The sequence below is a fragment of the Cupressus sempervirens genome, chromosome 10 (genome assembly GCF_028749045.1).
Source record: "Cupressus sempervirens isolate cs-2001-9-10 chromosome 10, ASM2874904v1, whole genome shotgun sequence".
NCBI classification, from domain to species: Eukaryota; Viridiplantae; Streptophyta; class Pinopsida; order Cupressales; family Cupressaceae; genus Cupressus; species Cupressus sempervirens.
This window is the reverse complement of record NC_143127.1, coordinates 827,703,363-827,718,315: the sequence shown is the minus strand read 5'-3', so window position 1 is coordinate 827,718,315 and position 14,953 is coordinate 827,703,363. Positions and strand designations below refer to the sequence as shown.

General features: G+C 38.2%; 1 protein-coding gene and 1 pseudogene across 2 annotated transcripts in view; one reads left to right on the top strand and one right to left on the bottom strand.

The window, feature by feature from the left end:
- Nucleotides 1-14,953, bottom strand: part of LOC149536503 (photosynthetic NDH subunit of lumenal location 4, chloroplastic-like) — a 118,190-nt gene that overhangs the window by 52,875 nt on the left and 50,362 nt on the right. The gene's annotated exons all lie outside the window — the stretch shown is intronic.
- Nucleotides 6,440-7,546, top strand: LOC149536504 (uncharacterized; annotated as a pseudogene).

Genomic DNA, 14,953 nt, shown 5'->3' with positions numbered 1-14,953 from the left:
AACTCGCTGAGTATTCGGCGAGTAATTGGCAAAAACTCGGCGAGTTTTTAATAAAAACTCGGCGAGTTTTTAATAAAAACTCGCGATTTACTGGTGAAAGTTTTGCCCGCGGCTTCTGACGGGTTAAAGCGGCAATGAGTGTGCTTTTTCTCATTCTTTCTTGTATTTGCATTGTTTAGAGCCTTGAGGAGTGAAGAGAAGAAGGTTTGGAGGCATTATTGGCTGATTGCAAGTGATTCAAGGCGGATTTGAGTGGATTGTAGAGGATTCTAACCGATTTTAGAAGACAAATTTTTTTCCAGGTATGTTCATCTTATCATAGTTTGAAAACTTTTTATAGTTTTATAACAAATGTTCTTTTGTTTTTGTTGTTGTTTGTAAATGTTTTCAAATCATTTAAAATCATTTTGAATCATTTGAAACCCTAGCTTCTAAGGATATGCTTGAAGTTTGAAGTTTGAATCATTTTGAATCATTTGAAACCCTAGCTTCTAAGTTCTAACTGTGTTTATTCATTTTTCAATAAATTTATGTGTAGGGCAGTGGTCAAGCACTAAAAAAACATGACAAATCTGCAAGAAGAGTGGCCACAAACACCATGCCCTTCTGGATATATAGGCACTCGGCCTAAAAATGCAAGAGATAAGACATGGCGGTTTGCCTATGAAGCTCCAAATGATGTTGGGAAAGTGATATGCATGTTGGATACAATTGGTTAATTGAGTGTTGTCTTTGATGTTACACAAATGTCATATCAGTCATCAGACAGAGTCTACCGAGCTCAGAAGGTAAGCATAGTCGTTTACAGAGTCTACCGAGCATTGCTATATATTACACTATAAAGATAGCTTCTACCGAGCTAACTTGGTCAAACGAAGGAAGTTCAGTACTTACCGAGATCACTCGGTGATCAAAGGAAACTGTGACAGAGTGTTTACCGAGCTGGGAAGGTAAGCAAAGAAAAGTTAGTGTTTACCGAGCTAGGAAGGTAACCGAAGAAAAGTTAGTGTTTACCGATCTGGGAAGGTAAACAAAGGAAAGTCAGTGTTTACCGAGTTCACTCGGTGTCCAAAGGGAATTTGGCAAAAACAGTTTCTACCGAGCTCACTCGGTCATCTATACTTACCGAGTTCTCCTGGCGATTGAAGGGATGTCACGGAGTTCGCTGTATTAACCAAGCTCAGTCGGTTAACACAGGAATTATTTTCTGAACAATATTAACCAAGTAGTGTCGGCCAGTAAAGGGATTTGTTGGTTTGTAATTCTTAGCCGACTATTGTATTTGTTTGATCAGTGATTAGAGCCGACTAAGATAATTTGTAAGGTATATATGAAAGATCAAATTGTGAATTCGAAATATGCAAGAATTTGGATGCATAAGAGTGCGAATATTGAACATATAAGCAAATGTTGAAAAAGTGTGATGGAGGTTCAGATGCGTTGAAGGAGCTGCAAAGTTGTATGTGATCAGTAAGGATCCAGTCAAGCATAACAGAGATCTGCAATCAGCAAAGATAAGTTGTACATTATATCAGGTCACTTCATTGTTGCTTTCTAACCATTGTAACAGTGAACTCAAAATCTCTTAACAGAGTGGGTTTAACAGCCCTATTGTAAATCCTCTAACAAGGTGACAGTTCAGTTGAATTGTTCTAAAGACCTCTAGCAAGGCCACTCCTAACAGGGTGATTAAATCCTCTAACAGGGTCACACCTAACAGTGTGTTTTTGTAACCTTTAACAGGGTTGGCTCCTAACAGGGCTCACTTCAGAAGAGTGAAAAACAGTAACTAGTTACATTGGTGGTTTTTCCCATATTGGGTTTCCACGTTAAATCTGGTGTCTCTAGTGTTGGAGTTTGCTGAATTGTTTTGATATCAGTTCTTAATGATCGTTATTATTTGCTGCTATATCAAGTTTCAGTAATCTGTAAAATAGATCAAACTTTTAGACATCTAAGGGACTGTGAAATGTTTTTGTAGTAACTGATTCACCCCCTCCCCCTCTCAGTTACTTCATTCTCATTTCCAACAATTGGTATCAGAGCTTTTGGTACTTGCAGGAGAAGATTTCAAGGATCTAAGCAAAAGATCAGGATGTCTTACAAAAGAGAAATTCCAAAACTTAATAGAGATAACTTCTCAGCATGGCAAGGACTGATGAAACTTCATCTGGCTACTGTTGGTGATACTGGACTGAAATACCTTGAAGAAGAATATGAAGAACCTTCTGGCACACTGTCAGTCAATGATATTGCTGAAAAGAAAACTCACAACAACATGATGATAGACATAGCATCTGCTCTCAGCTATGAAGAATTTGATGACATTAAGGACTGCAAAACCGCCTTTGACATGTGGAACAAGCTAAAAGAAATCTATGGAGGGGATGACAATGTGAAAAGAGCAAAAGCAGAAAGTCTAAGAGGACAATTTGATCAAATGAAGATGAGAGAGGATGAAAACATTGCAAAGTATGTTGAAAGAGTTAAAGCATGTGTAAGTGCAATTAGGGCAGCTGGTGGTGACATCAAAGGAGAAACAGTTGTAAGCAAAGTTCTCAGAACCTTGCTTACCGTGTATGCAATCAGAGTGTCTGCAATTCAGGAAAGAAGAAGAAAGCAAAAAGGTACCTAAAGACTACAAGAGATTTGTTTACATTGAACCAGATACTATACCAAGTATACCGTTCACTCAAGAATCCTCAACTCCTGAGTCTTCAATAACCGAGTTGCAAATAGTTCAAACCGAGCCTCAGCAACTTTCAGACACTACCGAGCAAGTGTCTACCGAGTCTGAATCAACCGAGCCAATATCTACCGAGCCAGAACAGCAAGAATCTGAAGAACAGAAGGATAATAATGAAATTCATTCAAGAGGCAAGGAACCTGTATTAGCAAAATATGTCAAAAGACATCATGCACCAGATCAGATCATTGGAGACAAATCTGAAGGAACCTTGACAAGAAGTAAGTTGAAAAATACTTGTTTACTTGCTGATTTTGAACCTAGAAGTATTAAAGATGCACTGGCAAATGATAGTTGGATTGAGGCAATGAATGAGGAAATAGAACAGATAGAGAAAAACAAGACATGGACTCTTGTACCCAGGCCCAAAGATAAGAATATAATTGGAACCAAGTGGGTATTCAGAAACAAGTTGACTGAAGATGGTAAGGTATCCAGAAACAAAGCTAGATTGGTATGCAAAGGATACTCACAAGAAGAAGGTATAGATTATGGAGAAACTTTTGCTCCTGTTGCAAGATTGGAAGGAGTCAGAACCTTACTTGCATATGCTGCTCACAAAGGATTCAAAGTTTATCAGATGGATGTCAAGTCAGCATTCCTCAATGGAATACTGGATGAAGAAGTTTACATTGAACAACCTGAAGGTTTTGTTGATCCAGATAAAAGGAATATGGTCTGCAAATTACACAAGGCACTGTATGGTCTGAAACAAGCTCCTAGAGCATGGTATGAAAGATTGCATAATTATCTTATTCAGATTGGTTTTCAAAGAGCTAATGATAATAGTAGCTTGTATATAAAGGAGGGTCCAGATAATAAGATTGTCTTGGCAGAAATATTTGTAGATGATACTATTTTCACAGGGCATGATGATCTTTGCAAAGAATTTTCAGAAAAAATGAACAAGGAGTTTGAAATGTCTATGTTTGGTGAGATAAAATTCTTTGTTGGTCTTGAAATCCAACAGAATAAAAATGGCATCTTCATCACTCAGTCAAAATACATCAAGGAGATATTGAAAAAGTTTGGTATGGAGGACTGTAAACCTGTTGGTACTCCCATGTGTACTGGATTGAAACTTACAAAAGATGATGAATCCAAAGAGGTAGATCAAACATTGTATAGATCTATGATTGAAAAATTGCAATATGTAGTTCATACCAGGCCAGATATTGCTCTCGTAGTTGGTATTATTGCAAGATTTTCAGCAAAACCAAGAGAAACTCACCTGATGGCGATCAAGAGAATAATGAGATATTTGAAAGGAACTGAAGATTATGGGCTATGATACAAATTTGGAGGTAATTTGGATTTGAAAGTTTTTACTGATGCTGATTGGGCAGGGAATCTTGATGACAGAAAAAGCACAAGTGGAGGAGCATTCTTTCTTGGAAAGAGATTGGTTTCTTGGACAAGCAAAAAGCAGAATTGTACATCCCAATCCACAGCAGAGGCAGAGTATGTTGCTGCAGCAGTAAACTGTTCCAACATTGTTTGGTTTAAATAGTTATTACAAGGAATGAAGATGGAAATCAAAGAACCAGTTGTTATGTTCTGTGACAATACTAGTGCAATCAACATATCCAAGAATCCAGTAATGCATTCCAAGACCAAGCACATAGAAATAAAATATCATTTTGTCAGAGAATTGGTGCAGGACAAGGAGATCAGACTAGAATATGTGCATACAAAGGAACAAATTGCTGACATATTCACAAAGCCATTACCTAAGGATACATTCTTGTATCTCAGAGGTAAGTTAGGGATCACTCCCCTATCTGAAGTTCACTAAAATAAAGTTTGAAGTGATGCATCAACCTATGACAAGTTGAAAATCAATCAAGTTGATGCAGCAGAGTATTGAAGTCATTGCATATGAATTTGTACATGAGGTACACTGTAATCCAGTTGAGAAGTACTTTTGGCATACGAAAAGAGCTTTTACTGTGTTATATTGTCTTTGGCATGTGTTGTCAAAGAGGGAGAGTAAAACTGTAATACCTATTCTGAAATTTGTAAGCATTTGTAAAGGAAGAATAAAACTGTCATATCTTTCTGTTATACAAATCCTTCACAGAGGGAGATTACTAAAAGAGGGAGAAGTTTCTATCTAAGAGGGAGAAGTATTATGTTGTCATATAGTGCTGCACTAAGAGGACTTGTTTTCAAATTTCATTCTGCTATGACATGTTGTGTTGCCATCAATGCCAAAGAGGGAGATTGTTGGATACAATTGGTTAATTGAGTGTTGTCTTTGATGTTACACAAATGTCATATCAGTCATTAGACAGAGTCTACCGAGCTCAAAAGGTAAGCATAGTTGTTTACAGAGTCTACCGAGCATTGCTATATATTACACTGTAAAGATAGCTTCTACCGAGCTAACTTGGTCAAACGAAGGAAGTTCAGTAATTACCGAGATCACTCGGTGATCAAAGGAAACTGTGACAGAGTGTTTACCGAGCTGGGAAGGTAAGCAAAGAAAAGTTAGTGTTTACCGAGCTAGGAAGGTAACCGAAGAAAAGTTAGTGTTTACCGATCTGGGAAGGTAAACAAAGGAAAGTCAGTGTTTACCGAGTTCACTCGGTGTCCAAAGGGAATTTGGCAAAAACAGTTTCTACCGAGCTCACTCGGTCATCTATACTTACCGAGTTCTCCTGGCGATTGAAGGGATGTCACGGAGTTCGCTGTATTAACCAAGCTCAGTCGGTTAACACAGGAATTATTTTCTGAACAATATTAACCAAGTAGTGTCGGCCAGTAAAGGGATTTGTTGGTTTGTAATTCTTAGCCGACTATTGTATTTGTTTGATCAGTGATTAGAGCCGACTAAGATAATTTGTAAAGTATATATGAAAGATCAAATTGTGAATTCGAAATATGCAAGAATTTGGATGCATAAGAGTGCGAATATTGAACATATAAGCAAATGTTGAAAAAGTGTGATGGAGGTTCAGATGCGTTGAAGGAGCTGCAAAGTTGTATGTGATCAGTAAGGATCCAGTCAAGCATAACAGAGATCTGCAATCAGCAAAGATAAGTTGTACATTATATCAGGTCACTTCATTGTTGCTTTCTAACCATTGTAACAGTGAACTCAAAATCTCTTAACAGAGTGGGTTTAACAGCCCTATTGTAAATCCTCTAACAAGGTGACAGTTCAGTTGAATTGTTCTAAAGACCTCTAGCAAGGCCACTCCTAACAGGGTGATTAAATCCTCTAACAGGGTCACACCTAACAGTGTGTTTTTGTAACCTTTAACAGGGTTGGCTCCTAACAGGGCTCACTTCAGAAGAGTGAAAAACAGTAACTAGTTACATTGGTGGTTTTTCCCATATTGGGTTTCCACGTTAAATCTGGTGTCTCTAGTGTTGGAGTTTGCTGAATTGTTTTGATATCAGTTCTTAATGATCGTTATTATTTGCTGCTATATCAAGTTTCAATAATCTGTAAAATAGATCAAACTTTTAGACATCTAAGGGACTGTGAAATGTTTTTGTAGTAACTGATTCACCCCCTCCCCCTCTCAGTTACTTCATTCTCATTTCCAACAATGCATTCCATGTGAGAGAATTATTTCTGGAGGCATAAACCGCCTCAAATACCACCTTGCAAGCATAAAGAAACATGATTCAAATCCTTGTCTCAAGGTAACTGATGAAGAAAAAAGATGACATTGAAGAAAAAAGATGACATTGACATCTAAAAAGAGGCAGTGCATTGGCAATAGCAGATAGCTGTCATCATTTAAGAGAGATTGGATATTCTGAAAAATGAAGAAAATGAAACGTGGTTTTGTTCTAATAATATTGGAGGATTCAAAGATGTTACCAGTCCAGCTGTTGTTTTCACTCTACAACGAATTTCAACATCATTGATAAGGATTAGGAAGAAAAAGCGAAGGTTGAGCAATTTTCTATCGTTACTTGCATTTTAATGTTTTGAAAGAATGTAGGTATTTTGCTGCTCTCTTATTTGAGAGGTGGCAGACATTTTTAGATAACAAAATGGAGAAACCAATACAAATTAATTAAAAACAATGGAGACTTGCTATATTCTCCTGCAACTCTTTTATTCAAACGATTTTTCTGGAATAATCAAGCACGTTCCAAGTTCAATAGCTCTTCTACCTATTGCATCAGAGTTGTTGTATGATGACTATATAAGTTACTATGTCCAGTTCTTGGAGGTTGTGCAATGGACGGAGGAAGAAGAAAGGGAAGAGGTGAAATTGGTCCCTTTCCTACAACAAGAGAAGCTATAGAGCTCCTTGCAAGAATCTCTCCTGTGAAAGGCATTGTGTTGGAGGATATGCTGAATGGTTTGATATTTACTGCAACCCATAGCCATCTAAATGGTGCAACTGTGATAGCATTTGTGGCTAAGTTACCAGAGGACTTTTCATCTCAAGATGTTTTTTATCTTGTTCTAGACAATGCATTTGTTAGAAGTATGAAAAATGTGAAGGATTCTTTAGAGGAGTTTTCTAGCCCCAATCTGAGAGGTGGTGATCACGATGAGATTGAAGTTGTACAACGAATGAACCTCCATCAAGACATTTTCTTTGGCTCATAGAAAGAATGATTGAATCAAAAGTTGCTAACACTGCACTAAAAGAATGGAGTGAACAAGCTACATTTGTTGCAAATTTACCATAACCTTTAGAGATGATGCATGGCAGACCAAGTCTCCCTACCCTTATCCTACCTTGCACTTCTCATCTTTCCAATGCAATTGCTTCCGGGAGTATCCTTGCTTAGAGAGAGGAGGAGAGAAGAATCACACTTGCAAAATAAGTGGAAAAGGGAAGATCATAGAACAAGCTACGAAGACGGTCGACTAGGATGGCATGGAAAAGCTTCTTGTGACTGATGCCACATGCAAGGAGTTCAAAAACAAAACCTATGTAACACTTGTGAAGAATCTATGCGCACTCTCGACACAAAGTTCATTCAGCTATATTCATTTTTGGTTCAACTGGTTGGAGTGCAAGGGAGTTTGATTTCCATTTTTTGAACCGAAGCTGGCAAAAGTTGCAAGAATAGAGTTGATTTTTTTTAAAACCTTAGATAGTGCGATGCGTGGGAGAAGAGGATGGTAGTGCATCAACCTTGAGTGTTGTTGTGGAAGATGATGGATTGTAAGAATTTGCTCTGTGATAGTTGACTTCCTAAAGATCAAGCTACAAAACAGTTTCTTTTTTAAAAAAATTTGTTCATCACAAGATTATATTATGAATGCTTGTGGAATTCAGTCGGTTTCTCTTTTGCATCAAATTATATTATATTTAATTATGTTTGTTTCAAATGAACTTATGTATATTCACTCAAGATCGGTTAAATGTGTAAAGTAACGGTAGTCACTATATTAATCTTGTTTTTCTAACATCTTACTAGACCGTAATCGAGGGATGGCTAGAAGATCATCTATAAAATTAGACTCTAAGCCATTCAAATCAACTTGTCAAAATTATCAGAAATTGGATACAGATACTTTTATAAATTAGACCAATCAAGATTTGAATGGTTGGAGGTTCAATAAAATGATTCGGACAAGATTGTGGCACATAATTATAGCCAGGCAAAGTATTAATCAAAGTGATATAGAGACTAGTCGTATTTGACAATCAGTGACATCTTTGAGTTTATTTTAGATCTATTGAATTGGTAGTTTCTATCATGACTTTCGATATTTTAAATAAATATGGCATTGGAAATCTACATCTTTATTGGAAGTAGATGCATCAAATCTGAAAAATAAAGGTCTTATGAAATTCAAACGAGAGTTCATCTTCGCCCCATTGAAATCTTTGTTGAGGGATTCAGGGCTTCAAATTTATCATGCTCAATAAGAAATTCAACTTCAATACATGCTAGTAAAATTCTATTTGCATTTGGGGGTTTCGATTCTTTATCATTTGCACTCACATAATCTTTGTGGTGTAGTTACCAAGCTTGGTTGTCATCACATAGTAACAGATGCAGTTGTGTAATGTAAAAGTCAAGGAAAATGCTTGTGATGTGGAAGCCAAAGTTGGTGATTGGATTAATTTTTTTTGGTGGCTTTGAAAGATGAGTATGCTCCCAATGGATGTGATATACCAGGACCTACAGAAGGGATGGAAGACAAGGTGTTGATGCGAGTTTTGTATCACTTACATAACATATTAGGATTTGAATATTCAATATGGGATATCAAACATGCAACTCCTCTCTTGAAAAGTTATTACTCATGAAGACATAAGCAATAGCTCCAATGTTCCTTACACCGTTGGATACTCGCTCAGTCTTATCGATGTGATTCGCTGATAATCACGTAGGTGGCTTTACGCTATTCTTTCAAGGATGACTCGGACTTTGGTGGGATGAAGATGATGGTGGCTCGGTTTGTGAAATGTGCGAGTGACAGATAATGTTGATGGTAGTGATAATGGAAGATGTGTCTACCAATGGTGATGTTGATGGGAAAAGATGGTTGTGGAAGGTGAATGGATGTGCTCTAATACTTAACTTACTCCTCTAACTTGCTTCTCGAAGCTTCGACTACCCAGCTACTCACTATTCTACTCCTACTCCTACGAATGGAAGGTTAGCAAATTGATGGGAATCGAACCTAATGAGAGCTGACCAGTGGCCTCACTTCCATAGGTGCAATGATTCAAAGGAACAATAAACTAGCTTACCACACAAAGCTTCCCAACCAGCCGCTAGGATGCTAGTGGCCTAGTATTGACCCCTATCAAACATTTACCAATGCTACCATACAATTATCCATCTACTCTACTCTTGCTTAAACAACTTGAAATGAAACCAACTTTAACAACTTGAAAATAAATCTAACTATGTGGAAGTAGAAAACATGCAATAATACCCAATGTTCTTAATCAACATGCAAATTGCAACAATGAAGAAGAGAGCAATTTTGGTATTATCTTCGCAACAATTTCTCCAACACTTTACAAATGAGAGAAAATGGCCTTTTATAGGGGCCAAAAATACAACAGATAGTGGAGATCAAAACAAGATCAATGTCAAAACCCTAATTAGGGTTGCCACCCCATCGGCCAATGAGAAGCTGCCACCTCATCAATGGACCAATGAAAAAAGTGCAAAAAGTAGCAACCAATGAGAAGGCACCAAAATGGTGGCCAATCAAAAATAGACACTTGTCCTATTCTAGAAAAAAGGGAAATTGCCACTTGGGCTTACATCAAATGATCTTCTAATATAAATCTCCCCTTTTCTTTTATTTTTTTAGCTAAGGCAATGAACTTAGCTAGCCTTTCGTTAACTTCTTCCATAGGAGGACAAGGTGTGTGCTTCGCTCTGAGTTCCGCTGAGTTTTGCCACACTGCTCGCTGCTTGTAGTATCCTTTCGTGATCCTTCTCATATTCCTTTGCAAATCCAATAAAAGCACTGAGAGAGGAAAGGGTGCCCAAATGCTTTTTCTTGATGGCAACCTTTCCCAACTCGTCCAACCTCGATCCAAAATCTGTCTCGTTGACATCCTCTTCTCTAATACCCTCAAAATCAAGTGCCACTCCAACGTAGCTCATCATGGTTGAAATAGAAGTGTCGACGCCTGGGCTATGTTGTGCAATATCATTATGTATTTCCTCAAGTGTTCTAAATCTAGTAGTTAATGCAACAAACCAAGATTCAACTATACTCAATCCTCTCTCATCAATCAACTTGGCCCTTTGCAAATATGCCTCTGGTAGCCCAATGAACACCTGTAGCCTAAGAATAGCCAAATCTCTGATGGGAAGGAAACCTTTCCACTCTTCTTCGAATAATCTGAACTTGTCCCTAACAGCCACTAATGACTGGAATATCGAGATGAAGGAAGGCAAGAAATTTCGCCCATCTTGGATTGTATCATGGATCCAATCCCTGACTTCGTGTAGCTGAGCTGATATTTCCCCTGAATTGCTCCCACTGTCTTGAGGAAGGGCTGCCTAGTGCAGCTATTGGATGGACTAGCTATCTCTCCAATATTTGTTCTCGGCCTCCAACTTTACTATCCTTTCATTTGCCCTTCTTAACCTTTCTCTGATTGATGCTATACCTTCCTGGACCTCCTCGCACTCCATATCATCTGTATTTCTTCCCAAGTTATGTTCCACTATCTCATATTCTTGGGCCACAATCTCATTCACTGCCTTGTTGACTGTTGGAATAGAAATCTGAACCTTTCGGTGACCATCATTGTCGCTCCTGATTACCCTTGCCACCATTTTTGCCATTTTTTTTTGGTTCTCGCTCACCTTTTTCCATTAACCCTTGGATATCCTTAGCTGTATGGGCCGTTACCACCTCACCTCTTGGCATAAGCATTTGTCTTAACCATAGTGGTGCAGTGCATCTCCCCAAATCTGGATTTGGTTCAACTAACAAAGCATCACCAACGGCCTCAGGTTCTTGACTTATTGCCTCAATGTTGATTGGTCCGTCTTCAGCTCCACTAGTTTCTTCCATATCGTTTCTTTGCTGGTTCTCCGAGAGAGGGGAGTACTTGGTGCTTTCACTATAGCCACTTGATTCTAAATCAAAGCTCACCTCCACCGTGGCCCCTTTATCATTTGAATTGACCTCTTGACTCCTAGCCTTAATTATACTCTCTCTTGATGGCGCTGCATGTTGTCTCTTGGTTGGAGGCTCTGGATGTTCTTTGCCCTTCTCTACCTCCAAAACTTTCTTCTTGCTATTTCTGATCATTTTCTGTTGCCGGCTATTTCCTTCATTCCTTTGTCCAACTGATTCTGCTTGTCTCTCTTTTGGCTTCATCATCTCATAGGTAAGGGGAATCCTTTGTCTTTGTAGCTTCCTTAGTCCTTCATTATACCACAACTCGGTATGTAAATCCACTGCCCTTGTGACTGCTTCCAAGGAAGGATCCTGATGGTCATCCCAATCCACTGGATTCAATTCTGTTCCTTCTACTGTATCATAGTCCTTTCTCAACACATTTGCATCATCCTCTAGTTGATCTAGAATATCAAGCCCTCTCCATCTAATAGCCCTCATCATGTTTACCGACAGCCATGAGAAAGCTAGCTTTCTCACATGAAAGTCATCTTTGGCATTGGACCAAAAGTCTTCTATGGTGGGAACATGCTTGAATTCATTTCCATGAGATACCTTGATAAGACCATTAGGATCGAATCCTTGCCTTGCTTTGTACCATCCTAGATGATACCATTCCAATTCCTTCTCTGCGGCTTCAAAGGAGGCCTGATTTGGGCAACCATCATTGCCAATTACGATTGAGAACGAAATGCCTGTTTTCCCTTCGTTCCTCATTATTCTATCATAGTGCTCAAGTTGCCTAGCCAATTCTAACAAAACTACCTTGTTAGGTGGGTACCTAGGAAGCCTCTTAGGACAAATTGTACTTCCTGCCACTCTAATGTATGTAAACTGTGGAAATTGGATGAACCAACTCCCATATTTCTTTATCTTTGCTTCTACGTCTGATGAAAGTCTCTTAGCAAGTGTCCCTTGTAGTACCCTTATTGTCTTCATGGCGAAGGCATCACAAAATATCTTGTAATCCTTGTTATTGTGCAAATGGAGTTGTGGATAGCATTCATGTACCAAATATTGCCCTGATCCATTACCAACTTCTCCTAAGGCCCTTAGTCCCGGACTCCTGTACAATCTATCAATTAGGTAGAACAGATAGAAGCCCATGTAGAATTGCCTTTGGTTTTGTACGGTTCTGAGTTGCAATTCTAAGTTCTCGCTTATGATCTTGGCCCAATCAAACCTTCTTTTTCCTTTCTCAATCTCATCAATGAAGAAGTACATCCAATTTTCAAATTGCATCCCTTGAGCTAGGCCCATGATCTGTTAACTCCCTTCCTTCCCTCGTGTATCCAATTCTACTTTAGATGCGTGTAATAGGCCTCTTGGTTATCTTGCAATGATTTAGTTGCTTGGTCCATCATCACAACTGTCATGCCCTTGTACTAGGGAATGTTGAATGTTTCTTCGATTGCTTGTTCGCCAATGCTGAGCAACACTCTCTTCCCTTCATCAAAAATGATGGATTTACTGTTTAGATCAAATCTGGATGCACATTCTATAATCAATTCCGGACAGGGCAATGTGGGAGGAAAAGCCGCCACATGTACAATTCCGCTCTTGTATATCCTTTTTGCCAAGGGGGATTGTCCTTTTAGTCTGTCCCTCATCCGTATCATGTCCACTGTACCGATATTGGTGTCAATTATTCTCTTCATTTTCGAGAAGAAGGGAGTTTTGGGCATCATATCCTCTTTTTCTTTCTTAGTGTTTGCTTGCTTGGGATTCTTACTTGCACTACCATCCTCCATGCTCGTTGCCCTATTACGGGATGGTAGAGTGGTGGACCAGAAGGCAAGAAGAACCAAGAGGAGCAATCCTTAGACTAGAGTGAAAGATGGATGTCAGCTTAAGGACCCCTTGCAACTCTAGATGATGAAAATTCACCTTAACCAATAATCTTACAACAACTTTTCGGAACCTAGGATATGACTTCAAGAATTTCAAATCCCTTTGCAAATTAGAAATTTAAACCTCTAAAACTATCCAACACTTGCTCAACAAACAAAATTTAGGCCTTCATATGCATCCCTTCTCCCAACAAAATCGCCAATTCTGATATAAGAAATGCAGTCCTAAATAGGGAAAAATCAGACCTTCACGATGAATTGTCCATGTCACAAAATCAGATCTGCCTCAAGAAAATGCCGAGAGTGAAAAGTTTTGCCCTTGTCTTAATTCACCCAAGCATGGAAGTCCTCAATTTGCCCAAAAATGTCACCTAGGACACAAATCACAGCACATAGAAGGAGAACAAATCACCAAAAATCTGCAAAAATATACCCACAAGGAAATCGCCAAGGCCTGAAATCTGCTCCTCAAGAGAAATTCGCTCAACAATGGAGAGGAACCTGCCTTAGAACAAAATCGCCTAAGCATCAAAATCTGCTCCCAAGGAGATTTGCCCAACAAATGCAAGAAAACTGCCTCCACAAATTCGCCAAGTCTGGAAAAATCTGCTCCTCAAGGAAATTCGCCCAAGGATGGAGAGTAAGAAATGAATTGTGGAAAAGAAATGGGAGAGAGGTCTCCTTTATACCCAACTTCTTTTCCCTCTAAGCTGGCTGACCTGGTCCAAGAGGAGAAAAAAAGAAAAAAAACAAAATTTAACTCCAAGTCATGGCCCATAATTAAGTACTTTGCTTAAAAATTTAATTTTGCCCAAAGAAAATTGCATTTAAATTTGCCAATTAACTCCAAGTTGCAAAACGAAATTAAATGGTGCCTTGAGGGTGTTAAATATTTCCATTTAATGAGGGTTTAGTAATTAATACGTCATTAAATTTGGATTTTGGCTAACCAAAAGCCATTTTTTCAATATTAAATTACCAAATTCATTAAAAACTAAAAATTTTCAAGGCAAATTAATCCAATTAAAGCCAATTTTTTTTGCAACTTTCTACCTAAATCGACTTTGCTATGCCAATAAAAATACAATAAAATTGCATCTAGAACCAAAAATCGATTTTTTGCAATTTAGCCCTATTTCAACAAAATTAAAATTTTCACCAAAGAAAAATTTGAGATTTTCCAAAACTTAAGTCTAATTAAAATTTCCCTTTCGAAAATCATCCAAATTTACACAATTAAAACCAAATTTTCAAAAGAAATCGTCTAAGTACAAAATTCACAATTTTAACCTACCAAATTGAAATTAACTTAGAAAATTATTCGGCCTAGGGATAGAATTGATAGCTCTGGAAAATCAAATTGAAACCAAGTGAAAATAAGCTGAGCCTCCCCACATTTGTCCTGAAGGTGCCAAGGCGTGAAATTTCCAAAACTCAAAAAATATGGGCAATCCAAAAATTTGCCGAGGCAATTAAAAAGGGGGGTCCCCAAAGATTTGGGGCGATGTGTGAAAACCTCACAACACAAGGATGGGACAGGAAAATATTCTCACATCCATATCTACTTGTTCTTATTCCAACATCATTCAAATTGCCTTGGTCTTCAGGAATCTGAGCCTATTGGGTTCATTTGTTTCATATTGTGGACCACCCTCTTCATGAGTTTGTTCTTTTGGCATAACTATAGTTTCAATTCCTTTACTTTCATTCCACATTGGTTCTTCTGCATCATGTGCTTAGCGGTTTATAGAGTCTATTTTCAAATAT